This window comes from Rhinopithecus roxellana, chromosome 4 (assembly GCF_007565055.1).
Source record: "Rhinopithecus roxellana isolate Shanxi Qingling chromosome 4, ASM756505v1, whole genome shotgun sequence".
Taxonomy (NCBI): domain Eukaryota; kingdom Metazoa; phylum Chordata; class Mammalia; order Primates; family Cercopithecidae; genus Rhinopithecus; species Rhinopithecus roxellana.
In genome coordinates this window covers 139,261,069-139,280,626 of record NC_044552.1, presented here as the reverse complement: position 1 = coordinate 139,280,626, position 19,558 = coordinate 139,261,069, and positions in this window count along the sequence as shown.

Sequence of the window (19,558 nt, the reverse complement as noted above, 5' to 3'; positions counted from 1 at the left end):
TCAGGAAGTGATGTCGAGTTGTTGTTTCTTTTGAATTTACAGTTGATTAAGCTCTTTGGGCCTTTTTATCTGATGTGTTATCGCACTATTGTCCTTAATTTAGTATTTATCTTTTTGGATTTATATGACAAAATTTTCTTTGTTTTATCTTGTAATAAATTTAATTATCAAAAATAAGATCCTAAAAAATACTTAAATACTCAGAATTCTAGCAATGTAAGCAAGTCTAATCAATTACTTAAATTTTTCCCTTAAGTCTTTCCCATATACTTAGCAGTAATCATACCATAGATACCATTTTAAATTTTTTCATTTCACATATGTCATAAACATGTTTGCACATTTTTACAGGGATCCTCAAATTTTCATCTTTTTAAAATCTTCTACAAAATTTTCCATCAAGTTGATGTGCCAGTTTCATTAAGCTTTTTTTTTTTTGGTTACTTTCTTATTATATTTTTTGTTATTTTAAATAACCTTACTTATTGCCTTAGAATAAACTCTCAGAAATATAAAGTTAGGGAAGCCCTTTATGAATCCACAGTACCATTGCCAAGTTGCTTCCAAAATGAAAGGAGTTGCTATCCTCTAAGCATTTAAGAGCATCAAGAGCTATCCTCTAAACATTTAAGAGTATCTTTTTTTCTCTCAGATCGAGGCTTGGACATTACAAATATTAGGTTTAACTTCTTAATGTTATAAAATGAAGAGCAGTTAGGATCCTTTCCTACTTTGTGCCATGTTTCCTAGCAATGCTATGTAAGCATCTGTTACAGTCTGGCCTGCAATTACCTTTCCCAGATACTTTCCTCCTACTTTCCTCTCTTCCTCTAAACCAAGTTAATAACTTCCGCTTCTCTGTTCCAATAACCGCTTATACATGTGCATGTATAAGGTATACAATTCATCACATTGTTTCATAATTGTCTACATATTTGTCTCTCACCTAGACTGTGGAGTTTTCAAGGGAAGGATGAGGTCTTCGTTTATCTACTACTGGTACCCACAAGTGTGCCTAACATAAAGAATAAGGGCCTTATGAACATATCCATTCAATCTTGTCTACAGTGGTATTACCATCATAATGGTAACTTGTTATTGGTTTAAGATACATTCCATCAATTAGTATTAAGGTTGAAAATAATCTACTGTGTGATCGTTTATGCTCTTTGCCCATTTATATGTTGGTGTAGGCCTTTATATTACTCCCATCAACCTGAATGTTCATTGAATTTCTTTTTATTTAACGAATGCTTATATAGCACTTATTTACCATGTATTGCTCTAAGCTCTTTAAAAATATTAACTCAATCCTTGCAAAGTCGCTTTGAGATAGGTGCTGTCTTTGGTACAGGGGTATATAGAAACTAAGCAGTTTTTCTGAAGTCGCGTCATTTGTAAATGGTTGAGCCAAGATATAAATCTAGGGACTTCAGGGTCCATGTTCCTCATTCCTATTTTATGCACTCTTATTTTATATTTTAATATTAGCTTTTCATAATCTCTGTTATAATCAATCAACTCATCTTTTGTGGCTTTTATAGTTATTTTATTGTTTTAATTTTATAGTTTAATATTAGTTGTATTGATTTTTTTTTTTTTTTTTTTTGAGGCAGAGTCTTCTCTGTGTCACCCAGGCTGGAGTGCAGTGGCACAATCTCGGCTCACTGCAAGCTCTGCCTCCTGGGTTTCACGCCGTTCTCCTGCCTCAGCCTCCCGAGTAGCTGGGACTACAGGCGCCTGCCACCACACCTAGCCAATTTTTTTGTATTTTTTTTTAGTAGAGACAGAGTTTCACCTTGTTAGCCAGGATGGTCTCGATCTCCTGACCTCGTGATGATCCGCCCGCCTTGGCCTCCCAAAGTGCTGAGATTACAGGTGTGAGCCACCACGCCCAACCAGTTGTATTGAAATTTTAAAATAATTTCAGTGTCTAATATGATCCAGACCAGAGCTGGATTATGGTCCTTGGAACCCCACTCCATCAAATAGGTTGGTTATTTTGAATGTTGATTTGCCCAGCCTGGCATCTGACATCTCAAAGTAGGCTCTGAGCATCTTATTTATTGACTCCCCATCTACCCACACGATCCTGATTGTGAAAATTTTACCTTTGTTTCCAGAAAGTAATTCCCTTTCGTTGTTAATACTGAGATTCATTTATCTAATTAGATTGATTCTCCATCACTTTTGCCAGCTTCCACTGCTGGAGATTGTGCTGTTCCTCCATCAAATCAGCCCACTCATCTCAGGCAGTCCACCTGGACACTACTAGGCAGACTGTACCTTTTCCTAATAAACTCCCACTGCTTTGCCCCAACTAAGAGAATTCTGAGTGATAGCAAAAGGTTTCCTTTGAGTCTGAACCCACTTCATCTTTTGGACGTCATGATTTTAAACTTCTTTTTACCCTTACAGAACATGGCATCCCTTAGAGTATTAATGCAATGCCCCCCACTTGCCAAACCACAGTCCACATATGCTCTCAAGCATATACTCTCAGCTTCAGCATCCTCTGCCACTTCTTAGTTTTACACTGGCCACTGCCCCATATAGAGATTCTAGCCTACCTCATTGCATTGAGAGAACCTGTTGGTGTTTCCCTTTACCATTTGTCCACTTATTTCAAAGCTCAGAAAGTGCACAGATTTTGAAAAACATCAGGACTGGCAGGGAAGTGTCATGCTCTTCCTTTAAATCTTAATCTTGGTCTGGTATGGTTGCTCATGTCTGTAACCCATCACTTTGAGAGGCTGAGGCAGGAGGATCAATTGAGGCCAGGAGTTCAAGACCAGCCTGGGCAACACAGTGAGACAGCGTTTCTACAAAAAAATTAAAAACTGAACTGGGCATAGTGGTGAATGCTTGTAGTCCTACCTACTCAGGAGGCTGAGGCAGGAGGATCACTTGAGCCCAGGTGGTTGATGCTGTGGCAAGCCAGGATCACACCACCACATTCCAGCTTGGGAAACAGAATGAGATTTTGTCTCAAACACACACACGAAACAAAAATCTTCATCTTTTTAATTTTGACCCATTAATATACTTTTCAGGGTCCTTCTGAATATAAATTCTGTTCCTCAATATATTGACATGAGCAAATTTATCATATAAAACTTGATAAGGGCCAGGATCTTACCTGCAATCCCAGTGCTTTTGGAAGGCTGAGGCAGTTGGATCACATGAGGCCATGAGTTCAATATCAGCCTGAGCAACATAGCAAAGCCCTGTTTCTAAAAAAAAAAAAAAAAAAAAAAAAAAAAGAATTAAAAACTAACCAGGCACAGTGGCATGTACTATCCAGTTAAGTACTAGCCAGGCACAGTAGCCCTAGCTACTCAAGAGGCTGAGGTGGGAGGATCGCTTGAGCCCAGGAGTTCGAGGCTGCAGTGAGCCACGACTGCACTCCAGCCTGGGCAACAGAGCAAGACTGTCTCTAACAACAGAAACGAATAAACAAACAAAAACTTGATAAGGTAAATGTTTCTTATATTTTCACATAACTTACTGACTGAAAATTTGTGTTAAATACAGGATTGCTGACATGCGCTTAAGTTTTTCTTTCTTCTTTAAACACTTAGGGGTCCATGGAGCTGCACTGTAATCTAGTCCACCTCTCTCTCTCTTGTCCACTATGTCACCATAAGAAACTTTGAGAAATGCCTTCCTGAAATCCAGGTAGATAATTAATACAGATTTGCCTAATAAAATAATCTGTTTCTGTGTTATGAGAGGAAACGATGTCCCTAGGGGTTTTTAAATATATGTTTTATTTTAATCTTAATTGTATTTCTCTTCCATATCCAGAAGTTCAAAGTTGATGTTGAATATTCCTACATGGCTATTGATCTTCATCTCCCCCAAAAGCCCCTGTAGGTTTTATAAGTAAGACTACTACCAAGGTCCCATGTTTTATAGTTTCTCAAAGTTCCTCTGAGTTAGTAAGTTTTCTTGGACGAGTCATTAATATTTCAGAAGGTAGAATTGACCGTTACTTTATATAACTCATCAGATGTTTATTGATCACTAGATTTGCATGAAAATAGATTTCAGAAGAGGTGGAGCAAGATAGCCTAATGGAAGCCTACTCGGACCCCACTGCAGGAACATCAAATTAACTAACTACACACAAAAATCACTATCATAAGAACCAAAAATCAGGTGAGCAATTACAGTACCTGGTTTTAACTTCACATTACTGACAGAGACATTGAAGAGGTCAGGAAAGATTATCTTGAAGTGCTGATGCTCCCTCCGCAACCCCCTACCAGTGCTGCACAGAGAGGGAGAGTGCAGCAAATGTGGGGCTTTGTAGTGAACTCAGTGCTGCTCTGTCACAGCAGAAAGCAGAACCAGGTTGAACTTAGCCAACGCCCGCTCATGGAGGGAGCATTTGGACCAGCCCTAGACAGAAGGGAATTTCCTGCTCTGGTAGTTGGAGCTTGAGTTTCAGCAAGACTTGCCACTGGGAGGTGGAGTGCTCTGGAGCCCTAAGTGAACTTGAGGGGCAGTCTAGGCCACAAGGACTGCGATTCCTAGGCAATTCCTAGTGTTGAGCTGGGCTCAGAGCCAGTGGATTTGGGGGGCACATGACTTACTGAGACACCAGATGGGGTGGCTAAGGGAGTGCCTGTGCCACTTCTCCCCCACCTCCTGGCAATGGGTAGGTGGCATGGAGAAATCTATGTTCTTGGGAGAGGGAGAAGGCAGCAATGGGGATCTTTACATTGAACTCTGCTGCCCTGTCATAGCAGACACCTAGCAGGATTCATCACCTGATGACTAAAGAGCCCCTGGGCCCTGAATGACCAAAGCAACACCCAGGTAATATGCCATGGGCCTTGGAGTCTGAGACTTGCTGGCTTCAGGTGTGATCCAGCACATTCACAGCTGTGGTGGCTATGGTGAAAGACTCCTTCTGTTTGAGAAAAGCAGAGGGAAAAATAAAGGGGACTCTGTATGGGACCTTAGGCACTAGCTTAGCTACAGTGGGGTACAGCACCAAGCAGGCCCCTGTGGTTCCCAAATCTAGACCTAAGCTCTTGGTTAGCATTTATAAACCTGTGGGGCCAGAGGGGGTGCCCACTTCACTGAACAGTGAGTCTCGGGCCTGATAGCATTAATCACAAGCTGACTGAAGAGCTCCTGGGCTTTAAGTGAACACTGGTGGTGGCCTGGCAGAACCCCTGTGGGTCAATGATGGTGGTGGCCACATGGAGAGGCTCCTTGGCCTGTGGAAAGAGGAGGGACGAGTGGGAAAGGTGTATCTTGTGTGGTTTGAGTGCCAGCTTAGCCACAGTGGACTAGAACACCAAGTAAATTTCCAAGATTTTTGACCTCAATCTCTGGCTCCCAGACAGCATCTCTGGACCCATCCAGGGCCAGGGCGAAGTCACTGCCCTGAAGGAAGGGACAAAACTCTGGTTAGCTTTGCCACCTGCTGATTGTATAACTATAGGCACTTGAGTGAACTTAGGGGGTAGCCAGGTAGTGGTTACAGCAGGTCTTAGGCAAGTCCCAGTGATGTGCTGGCTTCAGGTCTGACCCAGTACAGCCCCAATGATGGTGGCCACTGGGGTGCTGTGTTCCACCACCCCTAGTTGTAGGAGGCTCCATATAGAGAGAAAGACTATTTGTTTTGGAGAAAGTAAGGGAAAAGAACAAGAGTCTAAGCCTGGTAATCCAGAGAATTCTTCTAGATCTTATCCAAGATCACCAAGCAGTAACTCTGTGAATCTTCGAGAAGCACAGCATTATTGAATTCGGGGCCCCAATCTTTTCAAATAGCTGGAAAGCCTTCCCAAGAAGGGCAGGTACAAACAAGCCCAGACTGCAAATACTACAATAAATGCCTAACTCTTCAATGCCCAGACACCGACAAACAAGCATCAAGACCATCCAGGAAAACATGACCTCACCATATGAACTAAATAAGGAACCAGGGACCGATCCTGTAGAAACAGAGATATGTAACCTTTTAGACAGAGAATTCAAAAAAGTTATGTTGAGGAAACTCAAAGAAATCCAAGATAACACATAGAAAGAATTCAGAATTCTATCAGATAAATGTAACAAAGAGATTGAAATAATTACAAAGAATTAAGCAGAAATTCTGGAACTAAAAAATGCAACTGGCATACTGAAGGACATGTCAGAGTCCTTTAATAGCAGAACTGGTCAAGCAGAAGAATGAATTAGTGAGATTGAAGACAGGATCTTTGAAAATATACAGTCAGAGGAGACAAAAGAAAAAAGTAAAAAAGTATTAAGCACACCTACAAGATCTAGAAAATAACCTTAAAAGGGCAAATCTATGAGTTATTGACCTTAAAGAGGGGGTAGAGAAAGAGATGGGGTAAAAGGATAATATCAGAGAACTTTCTAAACTTAGAGAAATATACCGATATGCAAGTACAAGGAGGTTACAGAACACGAAGCAGATGGAACTCAAAGACTAACTGAAGGCATTTAATAATAAAAGTCCCAAAGGTAAAAGATAAAGAAAGTATCCTAAAAGCAGCAAGAGAAAAGAAGCAAATAACATACAATGGAGCTCCAATATGTCTGGCAGCAGACTTTTCAGTGGAAGCCTTACAGGCCATGGGAGAGTCGCATGACATCTTTAAAGTGCTTCAGGAAAGGAACTTTTACCCTAGAATATTACACAGAGAAAATACCCTTCAAACATGAAGGAGAAATGAAGAGCTTCTCAGACAAACAAAAGCTGAGGGATTTCATCAACTCCAGACCTGTTCTACAAGAAATGCTAAATGGTGTACATCAATCTAAAAGAAAAAGATGTTAATGAGCAGTAATAATGCATAAGGAGGTACAAAACTCACTGGTAATAACACACAGAAAAGCAAATAATATTATAACACTGTAAATGTAATGTGTAAAATATTCTTAAGTAGGAAGACTAAACTATGAACCAATCAAAAATAATAACTACAACAACTTTTCAAAATATAGGCAGTACAGTAAGACATAAATAGAAACAACAAAAAGTTAAAAAGGAGGGGGACAAAGTTAAAGTGCAGACTTTTTATTAGTTTTCTATTTGTTTACTTATTTGTTCATTTATGCAACCAGTGTTAAGTTGTCATTAGTTTAAAATAATGAGTTATAAGATAGTATTTGCAAGTCTCATGGCGACCTAAAAGTGAAAAACACACGACAGATACACAAAATGTAAAAAACAAAAAAGTAGTTCATACCACCAGAGGAAATCACCTTCACTAAAAGAAAGACAAGGAGGAAGGAAAGAAAGAAGAGAGGACCACAAAACAACCAGAAAACAAATAACAAAATGGCAGGAGTAGGTCCTTACTTATCAATAATAACATTGAATGTAAATGGACCAAACTTTCCAATCAAAAGACATAGAGTGGCTGAATAGATAAAAAAGTAAGACTCAATGTCTTGCCTACAAGAAATAAGCTTCATTTATAAAGACACACATAAGCTGAAAATAAAGGGATGGAAAAAAATTCCATGCCAATGGAAATAAAAAAATACCAGGAGTAGCTATACTTATTCAGACAAAATAGACTTGAAGATAAAAACCATAAAAAGAGATGAAGCAGGGTATTATATAATGATAAAGGGGTCCATTCAGTAAGAAGATATAACAATTATAATAAACATATATGCACCTAACACTGGAGCACCCAGATATATAAAACAAATATTATTAGAGCTAAAGACAAAGATAGATCTCAATACAGTGAGGGCTGGAGACTTCAACACTCCACTTTCAGCAATGGACAGATCTTCCAGACAAAAAATCAATGAGGAAACACTGGAATTAATCTGCACTATAGAACAAATGGATATAATAGATATTTACAGAACATCACATCCAAAGGCTGCAGTATACACATTCTTCCCCTCAGCACATGGATTATCCTCAATGATAGACCATATGTTAGGTCACAAAACAAATCTTAGAATGTTCAAAAAATTGAAATAACATCAAGCATCTTCTCTGACCACAATGGAATAAAACTAGAAATCAAGAGCAAGAGGAATTGTGGAAACTTTGCAAACACATGGAAATTAAACAATATGCTCCTGAATGACCAGTGGGTCAATGAAGAAATTAAGAGGGAAACTGAAAAATTTCTTGAAACAAATTATAGTGAAAACATAACATATCAAAAACTATAGGATACACCAAAAGCAGTACTAAGAAAAAAATTTATAAGTGTCTACATTAAACGAGAAAAAATTCAAATAAATAACCTAACAGTGCATCTTAAAGAACTAGAAAAGCAGAAGCAAACCAGATGAAAAAGTTAGCACAAGAAAAGAAATAAGGACCAGAGAGCTAGACAAGAAAGAGTAAAACAAAATAAACCAAAAAGTTAGTACAAAAAAAAAAAGACCAGAGAACTAGAAAAGCAAGAGAAAACCAAACCAGAAATTTAGTACAAGAAAAGAAATAAAGACAAGAGCAGAAATTAATGAATTAAAAAAATTTAAATTAACAAAATTGAGAAACGGCTAGCCAGGCTAACTAAGAAAAAAAGCGAGAGAAGACCAAAATAAATAAAATCAAAGATGAAAAAGAAGACATTACAACTGATACTACAGACATTCAAAGGATCATTAGTGGCTACTATGAGCAACTATATGAAAAAATTGCTAATCTAGAGGAAATGTATAATTTCCTAAATTCACACAATATAGAAAAATTGAAAATCTAGAGGAAATGTAGAATTTCCCAAACTCATACAATCTACCAAGATTGAACCATGAGGAAATCCAAAACCTAAACAGACCAATAACAAGTAGTGAGATCAAAACTGTAATGAAAAGTCTCCCAGTAAAGAAAATCCCAGGATCCAATAGTTTCCCTGAATTATACCAAACATTTAAAGAATTAATACCAATCCTACTCAAAATATTCTGAAAAACAGAGGAGAACAGAATACTGCCAGACTCATTCTCTGAGGCCAATATTACCCTGATACCAAAATGAGACAAAAACACAAAAAAACTACAGGCCAACACGCGAGATGGATATTAATGCAAAAATCCTCAACAAAATACTATCAAACTGAATTCAACAATACATTAAAAAGATTATTCATCATGACCAAGTGGGATTTATCTCGCAGATGCCAAGTATAGTTCAGTCTACATAAACCAATCATTGTGATACATCATATCAACACAATGAAGGATAAAAACCATATGAGCATTTCAACTGATATTGCAAAAGCATTTGATAAAGTTCAACATCCCTTCATGATAAAAACCCTAACAAACTAGGCAAAGAAGGAACATACCTCAACACAATAAAATCCATTTACGACAGACCCACAACTAGTATCTTACTGAATGGGGAAAAACTAAACCTTTCCTCTTAGATCTGGAACAAGACAAGAATGCCTGCTTTCATCACTATTATTTAATATGGCACTGGAAGTTCTAGCTAGAGCAATCAGATAAGGAAAAGAAATAAAGGACATCCCAGTTGGAAAGGAAGAAGTCAAATTATCCTTGTTTTCAGATAATATGATCTTACACATGGAAAAACCTGAAGATTCCACCAGAAACCTATTTGAACTGATAAACAAATTCAGTAAAGCTGCAGGATACAAAATGAACACACAAAAATAGTGGCACTGCTATATGCGAAGAGCGAACAATCTGAAAAAGAAATCAAAAAGTAATTCCATGTACAATAGCCACAAAATAAAATTAAGAACCTAAAAATTAACCAAAGACATGAAAAATCTCTACAATAAAAACTATAAAACACTGATGAAAAAAATTGAAGAAGACACACAAAAAATTTAAAGACAGTCCATGCTCATGAATTGGAAGAATCAATATTGTTAAAATGTACATACTACCCAATCTACAGATTTAATGCAATACTTATCAAAATACCAATAACATCCTTCACAGAAATAGAAAAACCAATCCTAAAATTTATACGGAACCACAAAAGACCCAGAATAGTCAAAGCTACCTGAGCAAAAAGAACAAAACTGGAGAAATCACATTACCTGACTTCAAATTATACTACACAGCTATAGTAACAAAAACAGCATGGGACTGGCATAAAAACAGACACATAGACCAATGGAACAGAATAGAGAAAGCAGAAATAAATCTATGCATCTATACAGTGCACTTATTTTCAACAAAGATGCCAAGAATATACACTGGGGAAAAGAAAGTCTCTTCTACAAATGGTACTGGGAAAACTGGATATCCATATGCAGGAGAATGAAACTAGACCCCTATTTCTCACCATATACAAAATCCAAATCAAAATGAAGTAAAGACTTAAATCTAAGACCTCAAACTATGAAACCCTGGCTTGGACAAAAAATTCTTGGATAGTACCCCACAACCACAGGCAACCATAGCAAAAATGGACAAATGGGATCATATCAAGTTTTAAAAAGCTTCTACACAGTGAAGGAAAAACTAAAGCAAAGAAACAACTCACGGAATGAGGGAAAATATTGGCAAACTGCCCATCTGACAAGATAACCAGAATACATTAGGAGCTTAAGTAACTCCATAGGAAAAAATCTAATAATCAGATTTTAAAATGGGGAAAATATTTGAATAGACATTTTTGAAAAGAAGACATACAAATGGCAAGCAGGCATATGAAAAGGTGCTCAACATCATTGATCTCAGTGAAATGCAAATCAAAACTACAGTAAGACTTCATCTCATCCCAGTTAAAATGGCTTTTATCCAAAAGACAGGCAGTAACAAATGGTAGTGAGAACATGGAGAAAAGGAAACCTTTGTACATTGTTGGTAGGAATGTACATCAGTACAATCACTGTGGAGAAGTTTGGAGGTTCCTCACAAAACTAAAATAGAGCTACAATATGATCCATCGATCCCACTGCTGAGTATATGCCCAAAAGAAAAGAAATCAGTTTATTGAAGAGATATCCTCCATGCTGTTTGTTGCAGCACTGTTCACAATAGCCAAGATTTGGAAGCAACCTAAATGCCCATCAACAGATGATTGGATAAAACGTGTGATACATATACACAACAAAGTACTATTCAGTCATAAAAAAGAATGAGATCCTGTCATTTGCAACAACATGGAGGGAGCTGGAGGCCATTATGTTAAGTGAAATAAGTTAGACAAAAAGATAAACTTCATATGTTCTCATTTATTTGTGGGTGCTAAAAATGAAAATAATTGGCCCAGCGCAGTGGCTCATGCCTGTAATCCCAACACTTTGGGAGGCCAAGACAGGTGCATCACTGGAGGCTAGGAGTTTGAGACCAGCCTGGCAAACATGGTGAAACCTTGCCTCTACTAAAAATACAAAAATCAGCAGGACATGGTGGTACAGGCCTGTAATCCCAGCTAATCGAGAGGCTGAGACACAAGAATCACTTCAACCTGGGAGGCAGAGGTTGCAGTGAGCCGGGATCATGCTACTGCACTCCAGCTTGAGCGACAGAAGTGAAAATATAATTGAACTCTCAGAGTTAGAGAGTTGAAGGATGGTTACCAGAGACTGGGAAGGGTAGTAGGCAGGTGGAGAACAAGTGGAGATGATTAATGAGTACTGGAGAGAGAGAGAGAGAAAGAGAGAAAGAGAGAAAGAGAGAGAGAGACAATGAATAAAACCTAGTGTTTGATAGCACAACAGGGTGACTATGGTCAATTTTATATATATATATTTTTATTTTTATTTTTATTTTTTTTTTGAGACGGAATCTTGCTCTCTTGCCCAGGTTAATGTTCAGGAGTGCTATCTCAGCTCACTACAGCCTCTGTCTCCTGGGTTTAAGCGATTCTCCTGCCTCAGCCTCCAGAGTAGCTGGGATTACAGGTGCGCACCACCACTCCGCCTAATTTTTGTATTTTTAGTAGAGACCAGGTTTCACCATGTTAGCCAGGCTGGTCTTGAATTCGTGACCTCAAGTGATCTATCTGACAGCCTCAGCTTCCTAAAGTGCTGGAATTACAGGCATGAGCCACCGCACCTGGCCATTATTCATTTTAAAAAAACTAAAATAATATGATTGGATTGTTTTTTTTATTTTATTTATTTTTTTTTTATTATACTTTAAGTTCTAGGGTACATGTGCATAACGTGCAGGTTTGTTACATATGTATACTGGTGCCATGTTGGTGTGCTGCACCCATCAACTCGTCAGCACCCATCAATTCATCATTTATATCATGTATAACTCCCAATGCAATCCCTCCCCCCTCCCCCCTCCCCATGATAGGCCCCAGTGTGTGATGTTCCCCTTCCCGAGTCCAAGTGATTTCATTGTTCAGTTCCCACCTATGAGTGAGAACATGTGGTGTTTGGTTTTCTGTTCTTGTGATAGTTTGCTAAGAATGATGGTTTCCAGCTGCATCCATGTCCCTACAAAGGACGCAAACTCATCCTTTTTCATGGCTGCATAGTATTCCATGGTGTATATGTGCCACATTTTCTTAATCCAGTCTGTCACAGATGGACATTTGGGTTGATTCCAAGTCTTTGCTATTGTGAATAGTGCCGCAATAAACATACGTGTGCATGTGTCTTTGTAGTAGAATAATTTATAATCCTTTGAGTATATACCCAGTAGTGGGATGGCTGGGTCATATGGTACATCTAGTTCTAGATCCTTGAGGAATTGCCATACTGTTTTCCATAATGGTTGAACTAGTTTACAATCCCACCAACAGTGTAAAAGTGTTCCTATTTCTCCACATCCTCTCCAACACCTGTTGTTTCCTGACTTTTTAATGATTGCCATTCTAACTGGTGTGAGATGGTATCTCATTGTGGTTTTGATTTGCATTTCTCTGATGGCCAGTGATGATGAGCATTTTTTCATGTATCTGTTGGCTGTATGAATGTCTTCTTTTGAGAAATGTCTGTTCATATCCTTTGCCCACTTTTTGATGGGGTTGTTTGTTTTTTTTCTTGTATATTTGTTTGAGTTCTTTGTAGGTTCTGATATTAGCCCTTTGTCAGATGAGTAGATTGCAAAAATTTTCTCCCATTCTGAGGATGTGGAGAAATAGGAACACTTTTACACTGTTGGTGGGATTGTAAACTAGTTCAACCATTATGGAAAACAGTATGGCAATTCCTCAAGGATCTAGAACTAGATGTACCATATGACCCAGCCATCCCACTACTGGGTATATACCCAAAGGATTATAAATCATGCTGCTATAAAGACACATGCACATGTATGTTTATTGCGGCACTATTCACAATAGCAAAGACTTGGAATCAACCCAAATGTCCATCAGTGACAGACTGGATTAAGAAAATGTGGCACATATACACCATGGAATACTATGCAGCCATAAAAAAGGATGAGTTTGCATCCTTTGTAGGGGCATGGATGTAGCTGGAAACCATCATTCTTAGCAAACTATCACAAGAACAGAAAACCAAACACCACATGTTCTCACTCATAGGTGGGAACTGAACAATGAGATCACTTGGACTCGGGAAGGGGAACATCACACACCGGGGCCTATCATGGGGAGGAGGGAGGGGAGAGGGATTGCATTGGGAGTTATACCTGATATAAATGACTAACTGATGAGTGGTGACGAGTTGATGGGTGCAGCACACCAACATGGCACCAGTATACATATGTAACAAACCTGCACGTTATGCACATGTACCCTAGAACTTAAAGTATAAAAAAAAAAAAAAAAAAATCCGTCCTGTTCAACGTTAACCCTAACTACAGGGAAGCATAATAGAAATGAAAACCTTTTACCTCCTCTGTGAAATTCTCGACATTTTCTCATTGCTGTGGGGATTTTCTTCGCTGAATCCATACACATGACTTTCAGTTAGTGCTTCCCTATGGCAAGCTCTCATGATATTTTTGTCTGGTGTTCCAAGGCTAAAACTTTTAGCTTAACTCCTCACCATTAAAAACAGAATCGAATACAGATTTCTGTTTTTAAGTTTATATGTTTCTAGAGCAATGTGTAATTTATTAGTTCAGTAATCTTTCATTTCTGTAAGCAAGATTGAAAAGAATGAGCATTTTGTAATTAGGAAATTCAGTAACTAACCTTATTCAATACTAGAAAGCACAAAATGAGAAAGCTTGCACTGTTTTTGGCTCCTTAAGTCCAGCATTTTTTCAATGATTCATTGGCAACACCCAGTCAACAACTGTTTTCTGGTATGAAAGGCATCCTTTTACTTTAACATGTTGTCAGGAATAACATGTTCAAAACCTAAACTCTCTGTTTTAATTATCAACTACTATTTTGCTCATGTATTGTGTTGTACAATTTCTGGACCATTTTCCTTCAAAATCTAATCATAAAAATAAACTAGCAACATATATGACTACCTCTGCAGTCACACACATTTGAGTTCAGTTCTGCAATGCTTATAAATGGGCAATTAACACTTTTGCATACTCAATTTAAGAGAGCCAGTTTAATGTGATGTTAGTTATTAATCTTTTGTCACAATTCATTTTATTTTAATGCAGGCATCAAGCAAAGACATCAAATGACAACATCTACTGAAAAAGATACTTGTGGCCACTTTAGGAAAGATTTAATGGTTACACACACACACACACACACACACACACACACACACACACACATATCTATAACAGAGTGATGAGTGTAATGAAAAATGTTAAATCCTCACATTGTAGTGATAAGTTAATTTTTCTCTGCTGCAGTACAAATAATGGCATAAAACAAATTTGCCCTTGTCTGTGTGCTAACAGAGTTTCATATTCATACACCATATACACGATAATTAGTGACACCTTACACTCTCAAGAATCTTAGAGTGTAGAAAACAAGTAGAATAAAAGAGTATTATCTAATGCACCAACAATTTAAATGCACATGTGATAAAATGGTTGCTTTTAGTATAGTATGCGTGGAATGAGATCTTCAAAATTTCTTGGTAGCAGGTGCTAGATATATAAATGTACATCTAGGGCCGGGCGCGGTGGCTCAAGCCTGTAATCCCAGCACTTTGGGAGGCCGAGACGGGCGGATCACGAGGTCAGGAGATCGAGACCATCCTGGCTAACACAGTGAAACCCCGTCTCTACTAAAAATACAAAAAACTAGCCGGGCGAGGTGGCGGGCGCCTGTAGTCCCAGCTACTGGGGAGGCTGAGGCAGGAGAATGGCGTGAACCCGGGAGGCGGAGCTTGCAGTGAGCTGAGATCCGGGCACTGCACTCCAGTCCGGGCGACAGAGCGAGACTCCGCCTCAAAAAAATAAAAAATAAATAAATAAATAAATATACATCTAGAACTTTATATTTGGCTTCTTCCTATTTGTTTCCCTTTCTCTGTTACACTTCTTTTTTAAAGACATTGGCCTTATTGCTATTCAATAGTAAGTTACCTGAGGTGACTTTCATGTTCTTCAGATTCGAATAACAAATGTGTAGCTATTTTGTGCTTCCATAACATTCATCTATCCACCTAGAATACTTCCTTATGAAGGGGGAATTGTTTATTCTAAAACAGATAGCTTTCTTTTGACAAAAACAAGCAATTTAATAAATGGCACTGGGATAACTAGTCGGCCATATGCAGAAGGTTAAAACTGGACCCCTTCCTTACACCATGTACAAAAATCAACTCAAGATGGATTAAAGAGAAATGTAAAACCCAAAACTATAAGAACCCTGGAAGACAACCTAGGCAATATCATTTGGGAAATAGGAACCTGGCAAAGATTTTATGATGAAGACACCAAAAGCAATTGTAACAAAAGCAAAAATTGACAAATGGAATCCAATTAAACTTAAGAGCTTATGCACAGCAAAATAAAGTATCAACAGTAAGGGAAATGGTGAGTAAATTTAATGTGGTATCTTAAAAAGAGTATTAGGTAACAACCAAGGAAACCTAAATAAGTATGGACTTTAGTTAATAATAATGTATATTAATAAACCACTAATCTGCTTTCTGTCTTTAAGGATTTATGTATTCTGGGTATTTCATGTAAATGCAATTATATATGTGACCTTTCGTGTATAACTTCTTTAACATAATGTTTTCAAAGTTCATCCAAATCGCAGCATGTGACAGTACTTCATTTCTTTTTATGGCTGAATAATATTCCTTTGTATGGCTGTGCCACATTTTGGTTTTCTATTCATCAGTTGATGAATATTTAGGTTGTTTTAATGTTTTGGCTTTTGTGAATATTGTTGCTATAAACATTCATGTAAAAGTAAAAACAAGAAGAAACTATCAACAAAGTAAACAGACAAACTACAGAATGGGAGAAAATATTTGCAAACTATGCATCTAACAAAGGTCTAATAGCCAACATCTTTAAGGAACTTAAATTTACAAGAAAAAAACAAACAACTCCATTAAAAAGTGAGTAAAGGACATGAACAATTTTCAAAAGAAGACATACATGTTGCCAACAAGCACATAAAAAAATCTCATCATCACTGATCATTAGAGAAATGCAAATCAAAACCACAATGAGATACCATCTCCTACCAGTCAGAATGATTATTACTAAAAAGTCAAAAAATAACAGATGTGGGTGAGGTTGCAGAGCAAATGGAACACTTATACACTGTTGGTGGGAGAGTAAATTAGTTCAAACCTTATGGAAAGCTGTGGGTGATTTCTCAAAGAGCTAAAAACAGAACTAACATTCAACTCAGCAATCCCATTACTGGGTATACACCCAAAGGAATAGAAGTCATTCTGCCAAAAAAACATTTACACTTCTATGTTTATTGCTGCACTACTCACAATAGCAAAACCATGGAATCAACCTAAATGCTCATAAACGGTAGACTGGATAAAGAGAAGGTGGTACATATACACCACGGAATACTATGCAGCCATAAAAAGAATGAGATCATGTACTTTGCAGGAATGTGGATGGAGCTGGAGGCCATCATCCTTAGCAAACTAATGCAGGAACAGAAAATCAAATATCACCTGTTCTCACTTATAAGTGAAAGCTGACTGATGAGAACACATGGACACAAAGAAGGGACAATGGACACTGGGGCCTACTTGAGGGTGGAGAGTGGGAGGAGGAAGAGGAGCTGAAAAAATAACTATTGGTAATATGCTTAGTACCTGGGGTGAGGAATAATCTGTACAACAAACCCCCATGACATGAGTTTACCTACATAAAAAACCTGCACAAGTACCCCTGAACCTAAAATAAAAGTTAAAAAGTATAAAATAGATTTTTTTTGCTATAAGAACTCCATCTATTTGATTATTTTGCATATAAAATTCATTGCCTAGTACACAATCTTCTGATTATAAGCTCTATGAAGGATACATTTTGTGCAGTATACTTTTGACACATTACTTATTCACTCCTGAGACTCATGATCTGCTCTTAAGTAGGATAACTGCATGTTTTTTTCTTCCCCTAGACTAGCTATGAAGGGCATATTTTATTTTGCAAGGTTCGAGAAATGAAATATGCCAGATAATCAAATAGACATTTCTTCATTTGTTTTATTTTGAAGAATTATAATACTGCTTTCTTATCTGTACCACCATCTTACATGCTCAATGATTAAGAAGACTTACTCCAATGATTTAATGCTGCACAGAAACTTTCAAATAAATTTTACTTAACAAGCTCCAGCCAGCTTGCTAGTGCTCTCAGGGCTCAGAACATGATATCCCAAAGTATGACACATTGGCGTGCTGAGTATTTTGAACGAAAGGAGATTGAAAGGCCTTGGAAGAAAATTTTCTATGATCTTCTCCTGCCCTCCTGTCTCTTTCCCCTTGTTCTCCCCAGAAACAGGCCATAGAAGCCAAAATTCCTCTTTCAAAGTCAATAATAGACTTGACTATGACTTGAGTCATAGAAACTAGAACCTCTCTCCCTCAAAGCAAGCCATAAAGTCTATAAAGGTCTTTCCCCTCTCCCTTTTCCCTTCAAGATCTTCATTCCAGTGGGGTGTTGTCCATACCTCAGAGGAAGGAATGCTACACAGACAGGCCAAGGAGAATCTGTGCAGAAAGGCCTTGCTATGTTTCTCCCACCAGTCCATAATCATTAGATCATATCCTTTATCCAATTACACTCCTACATGGCTCTCCATTCTTCATCGAACCTACAACAGTTTTCCCTGGGCCTTTAGGTCTTCATTTCTGAGGCTCCTGTATCACTGTAAAATTTAGATTAAATAAATTTGCTATGCTTTTTTCTTATTAACCTGTCTTTTGTTATAGGAGTGTTGACCATGACTCTTACGATGAGTGAGGACAGGGAGCATACCTTTCACCCATGCAGTGCCACAAGGGCAGGGTCTGCTCTAATTGTTTACTACTGTACAACATCTAGAAATAAGTCTGGTACATAAAAGGAGATCAAAGAAGGCTTTTGGTGTACATCCATTAGGGGAACTAGATAGCACAATCCAATGTAGTTATGATTGACTCACTTAGCTCTCCCATCATTAGAGGCTCTTCTAGAACTAATGAGAATATTCACTGGCCTATAAAAGGCTTGAACCAAGGGTTCCACCTCAGTTTGGAGGCAAACCATGTGTTTTGCTTTTAACCAGCTTCTGAAAAGTCTAGTCTTCTCATAATGGTATAAGTTAAACTGGAATGCAACAGAACTTCAATTCTGACAAAACTATTTGTTCTACAATGACCTGTACAAGCATGCCTTATAACTAATCTCAGGAATTAAAAAGATCATCAAAAGCCAAGGTCGATAATAATATTATTATTTTCATCAAAATGATATTTGTAAATCATTTTTAATGATATAGGAAAATAATTTTATTTCAAATACATGGGAAAATTAGTATAGCATATAATCACAACTACTTTTTAATTATTAGAAAAATACACCAAGGAAAGATAGCAAAATAACAACTGATTACTTTGGATGGTAGGATTATTGGTAAGCATTTTTCTTATGTATACCTTCCCATATCTCACAATTTTTGAAAATAAGAAATAGGTACTATTTGTGTAAGCAAAAACCTTCATGCTTAAAATGTTATAAAATCACTCTTAATTTTTCATATATTTCATTTCTAGCTAATTGCTGCAATCACTTCTGTAGTTTAAGATGTATATTTTCATAAATTATTTGAATTAGAATATAATTCTGTTTGAAGAAATGTGTGTCAATGCTGTTATGAAAATAGAAAGAGGGCCTACACTAGAACTTTTCTCCAGAAAAAAAAAGATACACACTTGGAAATGACAATATATTTCTTTGAGTTATATCTTTTAAAAATAAATGCATGTGAATATCTCATCTCTGTTCTATGTTTCTCCATATTAACCTAAATTCATTGTGAATATTAACTATAACTTCATGTGGGTTTTTTGGGAAGAATTTAAGAATTACTTTTTAAAATTATTTTTAGAAAAGGAACTACCATTTGTGGTTGCTGAATGTTTCAGTTCCCAGAGTTGGAAATATCAATTAAGTTTTAGAACAAATTCCCTTTGTTTTGGGAAATTCACCAGGATGGAACTTTTAATTACATAAAAGTACGTATCATTGTTCCTGGAGAAAATTGTGAAGTCTCCACAAATTTGAATGTAGTAATATAAATGGCTGC